This window comes from Crocuta crocuta, unplaced genomic scaffold, assembly GCF_008692635.1.
Source record: "Crocuta crocuta isolate KB4526 unplaced genomic scaffold, BGI_CrCroc_1.0 scaffold113, whole genome shotgun sequence".
In the NCBI taxonomy this organism is placed as follows: domain Eukaryota; kingdom Metazoa; phylum Chordata; class Mammalia; order Carnivora; family Hyaenidae; genus Crocuta; species Crocuta crocuta.
This window is the reverse complement of record NW_027530368.1, coordinates 6223455-6230248: the sequence shown is the minus strand read 5'-3', so window position 1 is coordinate 6230248 and position 6794 is coordinate 6223455. Positions and strand designations below refer to the sequence as shown.

The 6794-nt window shown below is 39.5% G+C and overlaps 1 long non-coding RNA gene across 3 annotated transcripts in view; it reads right to left on the bottom strand.

Moving 5' to 3' along the window:
• The window catches only part of LOC144233457 (uncharacterized), a 40041-nt gene that overhangs the window by 16045 nt on the left and 17202 nt on the right, over positions 1–6794 (bottom strand). The window contains exon 4 of one of the 3 annotated variants that reach the window (XR_013335679.1): positions 3371–4625. The exons of the other annotated variants lie outside the window; for them this stretch is intronic. This is a non-coding gene — a long non-coding RNA (uncharacterized LOC144233457). Of the gene's footprint in view, positions 1–3370; positions 4626–6794 lie in introns of those variants that run through there. 3 annotated transcript variants of the gene reach the window in all.

Below are 6794 nucleotides of genomic sequence, written 5' to 3'. Positions count from 1 at the left end.
TAGCAGGGAAAATTCTAATTGTTGAGTCAAAAGGGTTGTATTTTTTAAGACTTTTGATACACACTATCTAGTTGCCCTCTCAAACGGTGGGACAGATTTACTCTCCTACCATATTCTTGACAACTCTGGGTAAATCATTAAAAACTAGATGCTTATTGAATTTAAACAAAATTACTGTATTAATACATGCATATGGTAACATGTTCAAATGATGTAGAAGTGATTAAAATATAAGATGAAACCTCTCTCCCTTACTCCTCTTCCCCACTTCATGAAATACTTGGTGCACACTTCCAGACACTTCTGTGCAGGGGCCGATGGAAGGACACAGGTCTGAGACTTTGGCATCTACCTGCTCTGATGTAATGAAAACAACCCTATTGAAATAAAAAAATCACTGGTTTTGATGGGAAACATTAATTCACCCTCTTTCATTTCTCTATTTCAGTTTTTTCTGTACCTTTTGAAATGTTTACAAGTTCATATATTTTTAGAATCTAAAAAATCCACAAGTATATTCATAAGTACATTAGAACTGGAATAACCTAGAAGGAATGCCACCTACTTCCCCAAACCACAAGCCATTTGTGAGTTTACTGTAATACATGTAATATACGCATGCCATGAAATATTGAGAAACATGCTAGAAATTTATTAAGAATTTTTCTGTTGTGGTTTAGAGTTGGGAAGAAAGGCTCATATGGTAGCTCAATTACCAGATTAAATGGAGTTCTATCTTTCAGATTAGAGGTCAAAAAACCAAAGAACAAAAAAACTGCCTCGTGGGCTATAGTGAGCTTGCCACCTATTTTTGTATGACTTGCAGGCTTCCAATATCTTTTTTACACTTTTTAATAGTTGAAAAAATCAGAAGAATATTTTGTGACACAGGAAAATGATATGAAGCTCAATTTTAGTGTGGACAAATAAAGTTTTATTGGAACACAATTACACTCATTCATTTACATATTGTCTGTAGTGGCTTTTTTGCTACAATAGCAGAGCTGAGTAACTGTGACAGAGATTGTATGACTCTTAGACTTGGAAACATTTACTGTCTGGCTTTTTACAGAAAAAGTATACCATGGCCTGGATTTAGATTTTCAAATGAAGAATAGATTTAATTTCACTACTAAGCAGACAAATCTGTTTATTAATTTAAAGATGCATGATCTCATGATAGGTTTTGGAGAGGAATCAGAGAATTTGAGGTGCAGACCACAAATGAAAGCTTGGAGAATGAATGGGCACTTTTTAAGAAGGATCAACAACCCTCTTGGGATAAGCAAGTATAGGAAGTGTATGATCCTTGGGATATGTAGTTAGTCTGTCTCAGAGCATGTGTTTAAAATTTGGGAGGTACTAGCACATTGCTCTATATTTAGAAATTTGTTAATTTCTATTTTCACTAATAGTATATGGGAGTGCCCTCACGCTCTTACCAATATGAAAATGATTTGAAATCTGAGGGCAACATATGACGCATTGTATTTGTTTTAAGTTTGCGTTTCTTTTATTACAACTGAGGTGGGCATTTGTTTCTTTACTAGTAATTTTCACTTATTTTGTAAAATGCTTTTTCATATCATTTGATCATTTTTTTCCTGTGGATTTTCTTCTTCTTTTTAAATGTTTANGAGCCAAAGTCAGATGCTCAACCAACTGAGCCACCCAGATGCCCCTTGATTTTCTTCTTCTATTAGATTTATAAGCATTCTTCCTGTGTTATGAATAGTAACTTTTTGTATTTTATACTTATTCCAAATAGTTTTTCAGGTTGTCATTAATACTTTAACCTTAAAAAAACTAATAATATCTAGTATTTAGTAAGCACTTACTATGTACCAGGCATTCATCTAAGAACTGCACATACTTTATCTCATTTACTTCTCGTAGCAAGTTTATGGGGTGGGAACTATTATTACCCTAGTGCTATAAACAAGGAAACTGAGTTAGTTACAAAGAAGTCAAGTAACTTGCTCAAATCACATAGCTAAGAAATAGTGGAGCTAGGATTAGAGCTCAGGCAGCTGGGTCCAGTGCCAGCCATGGTGTATCTGCCATTCAGGGGTACCAAGGCCAGCCAGGGCTGTGCCAGCAAGGCAAGACCTAGTTCAGGGCTGACCCAACTGGGCTATGGACCTGGAGCAACTGAATGAGTAAGGCTACTTAGGATGAGTCTACTTGAAAGGAGTCTGCATACTAGGGCATCTTTCATGTTCCCTTAGGTTATCATGAAAATAATTTTTCAAATTAAATTTTAACAATGTAGAAAAATGAGGAATTAAAATATGGTACATAATAGATTCTCCCCTCCCCCCAAGCACAAGAGCTAAGGCAGCTGTCCCAGATGTTCTCCTGAGGGACAGCTCTGATGATATATCTTTCACCATATTCATCTGTTCCTTAGACCCTGGAGATATCGTAAAGTCCAACTTAGCAAATAGGGTTGGAGAAGGAGCTAGGATAAGGTGAGAAGCTGATAATTAATCTTCCTCTTTCATTCCAGTTTTCAAACCAGAGGTGAGGAAAGACTGTCAACTAAGAAAAGAATGTTTGGAGTATTATAAAAAAATTTTTAAAGTTTTTTTTTATTTTTGAGACAGAGAGAGACAGAGCATGAGTGGGGGAGGGGCAGAGAGAGAGGGAGACAGAATCTGAAACAGGCTCCAGGCTCTGAGCTGTCAGCACAGAGCCTGATGCGGGGCTCGAACCCATGAACCATGAGATCTGACCTGAGCCGAAGTCAGATGCTTAACCAACTGAGCCACCCAGGCACCCCTGTTTGGAGTATTTTATATTACACTGGACTAGACTTATATGATCATTAGACTGATTTGGATTTTTAAGCTAAGAGTTCTTGGGAAATATTGTGGAACCTGACCAAGATTTCATCCAAGGGGCTCAGAAAGAATAGATTGTCAGAGTGAGGAGCACTGAGAAAAAGTAGGGGCTTTGTGATTGCACCTGACTTGGTCCAGCTTCTTCATGAATGCGTTCCCTTTGTAAGTATCAACTCTTTTCACATCTGCTGATTTTTCTGTTTACTTGTCACCCTTAAAAAGAGAGATCTATATATTTCAAAGTTTAAGTTGGGATAAATTCTGTTCCTGTTCATATTATTTGATCCCAAAGAAAGGAAGCATTTAGACTGAATATTATTTTGTTTTGAAAGATCATTGGAGATATGCAGTCATCTTTTTTTTTTTTTTTTTTTTTTCCAAATTCCAAAGTCTTAAGTTTTCCTTACAGGGATAGAATGTACTACAAGAATGTTTCCAGGTATTGGTCAAATGTGATAATTAAAAGGAAGACAGAAGAGATTTTTAAAAGTAATCTAGACACACATACATGAAAAAGACATCAGAAGAGGTTGTAATTATTTGATCTGGGAACGAGATCTGACAGGGCAGAAGAACATTTGCTCTAACTGGTAAGAAAAGAAAGACCTAAACATGTCATTGATTCAGACAGTTCCCTTTGTTGACCACTAGGTGTTGCTAAGCAGGCATGATGACCTGTGGCGGGCAGAGGAGAAGCAGGAAAGGCAGCATGTAATCCATTCAGGGTACATTCAGCGGATTCAACAAATTTGAGGTGCTCTTGGTGGCAAGACATCTTTACCTAGTCCAGCACCTGGCACATGGTAAGCATTCAACATGTATTTCTTGAAATGAATTATTCAGAATGCAGAGGGTGCTTTTACATTGTGGGCATCCAGATAATATGACATTTCTGTGTAAGGTTTCTTCAAGACCTCTCATCATATTGAGACAAAGGGAGAAAACATTATAAATTAGAAGTCACTTGATGAATTAAACAAAAGGAGATCAACTGAGCCATGGAATCAGACTTGGAAAATCCACGAATCGTGTCCATTGCCTATACAGACACAGACATAGCAAAATACTTGTTTAAATGCAGACACGGCAAACCATGCCTTTATTTGTCTCTGTTTTGCTTGGGTGCCATTGAATGTTGATTCTTCCACTCCTACTCCTCCCAAATTTTGAATAATTTCTTACTGATCTTGGTGCAATGAGACACTGATGGAAAACCATCTATAATTGTACATAATCTGCATCAGCATAAAATGAAAAGTGAAAAATAGAGGGCCAATGACCCCAGGTTAGATACAGAGCGGGAAGGAAGGAGGAGAGGGCATCAGGAGGCTCTAAGAAAACCCCAAGTACAGATCTTCTTCCTGCTCCTAAATTTCCTGGTTCCTCAGATGCCTTCCATGGTTATCAGTTGGTTTGGCCTGCCTAGGGGCCTTTCACTCTTCTTCTGTTAATAGTGCCTCAATTTTACTTTGGGGGATGAGCCCCTGCCCCACTGGGCACTGTCCTGATGGGCTATCAGTTCACAGGCTCCTTCTTCAAGTGGCAGAGAGGTAAGCAGTGAGCCAAGCTACACCAAAGGCCCTGTCTCTGGGGACTTGTAGAGCCTAAAAACCAATGGGATTCTGTTTCATGTCTCAAAGAAACGATTCATTAGTTCTTGCTTTGTGGAATCACAGCTGTCCTGGTTTGTGTTTTTCCAAAGATCTAGTCTTCATTTTTTTCTTCAGGTCTGTGAGCCACCCCATATTCTTCCAGTAAATTAGCTGGAGTTGGTTTCTCTTACTGCAGCCAAAGAATGGAATGAAGAAAAGGGGCTAGTAAAAAACATCTAGTCCTTTGATTACTTCCATAACCTCTGTTAAACTTATCATTGAAAAAGATCAGCCCTACAATAACGGATACTCCCTGGAAATGGGGAATATAACGTTTATGGACACTTACTATGTTCCAGATACTTTTAAAAACACACATATTATCTTTTTATTTTTAATTAAAAAAAGTTAAAGCAGTCTCTACACCCAATGTAGGGCTCAAACTCACAACCCTGAGATCAAGAGTTGCATGCTCTACTAAGCAGGCCAGGCTGGTGCCCCCACATATTATCTTATTTAATCTTCAGAATGATTCAATTGAACAGATGTTACTATCCTCATTTTACAGATGAGAACACTGAGGCATAGAGTGATTAAATAGTCTGCTCATTTTCACATGGTCAAATTAACATTCTTAAAGTTTTTTCTTTTTTTTCTTAAAGTTTTTTTCTATGGAAAACCAGTTTTTCTGAATTATATTAATTTCATGGGGCTGCTCCAACAAAATACCACAAACGGGGCTTAAAACAACCAAAATTTGGGGCGCCTGGGTGGCTTAGTCGGTTAAGCGTCCGACTTTCGCTTAGGTCATGATCTCGCGGTTCGTGGGTTCGAGCCCCGCATCGGGCTCTGTGCTGACTGCCAGCTCGGAGCCTGGAGCCTGTTTCGGAGTCTGTGACTCCCTCTCTCTCTGACCCTCCCCTGCTCACGCTGTCTCTCTCTCTCTCTCTCCTGGAAATAAATAAAAACATTAAAAAAAATTAAAAAAATAAAACAACCAAAATTTATCGTCTCAGTTCTGAAGGCTAGAAGTCTGAAATCAAGGTGTTGGTAGGACCATGCTCTCTATGACTACTCCAGGGGAGAGTCCTTGCTTGTGCTTGCCTCTTTGAGCTTCTGGTATTTGCCAGCAATCCTTGGCATTCCCTGGCTGTTACATGGCTGTCTTCTCTCTATGTGTCTTGCTCTTATAAGAACACTAGTCAGGGGCACCTGGGTGGCTCAGTCGGTTAAGCATCCAACTTCAACTAAGGTCATGATCTCACGGTTCGTGGGTTCAAGCCCCGCATCGGGCTCTGTGCTGACAGCTCAGAGCCTGGAGCCTGCTTCGGATTCTGTGTGTGTCTCTCTCTGCTCCTCCCCAGCTCATGGTCTGTCTCTGTCTCTCAAAAATGAATAAACGTTAAACGTAAAAAAAAACACTAGTCATATCGGATCAAGGGTCCACCTACTCCAGTATTCTTTCTTTTTTTTTCTTAATTTTTTAAAATGTTTTATTTATTTCTAGGAGAGAGAGAGAGAGACAGCGTGAGCAGGGGAGGGTCTGAGAGAGAGGGAGTGACAGACTCTGAAACAGGCTCCAGGCTCTGAGCTGGCAGTCAGCACAAAGCCCGACGCGGGGCCCAAACCAACGAACCGTGAGATCATGACCTAAGCGAAAGTCGGACGCTTAACCGACTAAGCCACCCAGGCGCCCCACTCCAGTATTATTTCATCTTACCTAATTACATCTATTTCCAAATAAGGTCACATTCTAAGGTGTTGGGGGTTAGGACTTCTTTGAGGGGAACACAATTCAACCCATAACATGAATGGCAATACAAATTGTTCAAAAAGGAATTCTGTGGCCAAATAAGTTTGGGAAACACAGGACTGAATATCATTACAGTAGGACTCTGCTGCAGGACTTTTGGAGGGTCTTTAATTGATTCATCTGAAGGGGAGTCACAAAACTGGGACTATCAGGGACAATTGCTCAAGTATGTTTGCTTTTGGACTTCCTTTGACGTGCCTACTGTGGGTTAGCATTCTCAGGTCTCAGACCAGATGGGAGGCAGTAGACCTAGTGAGGTCCCTCCCTACCCTTCTGGTTTCACCTCTTAATCTGCTGTGTGACCTTGAGACAACCACTTTCTTCTCTGAGGCCGAGTTTCCTTATATGTAAGAAAAGGACAATAATATCATTTCCCCATGGGTTTCTTGTAAGAACTAAACAAAATGAGGTATTCTTGTTCATCTTCCTCTTCCTCTCACCATTTTTTTTCCTCTTTAGAAGAATGGTTTTGTTTATGGTAATAAAAATTTACCTGGGGTAAATATTCAACCCCAATGCACTTTTAAGAAGTCTGCAGTGTTAGCA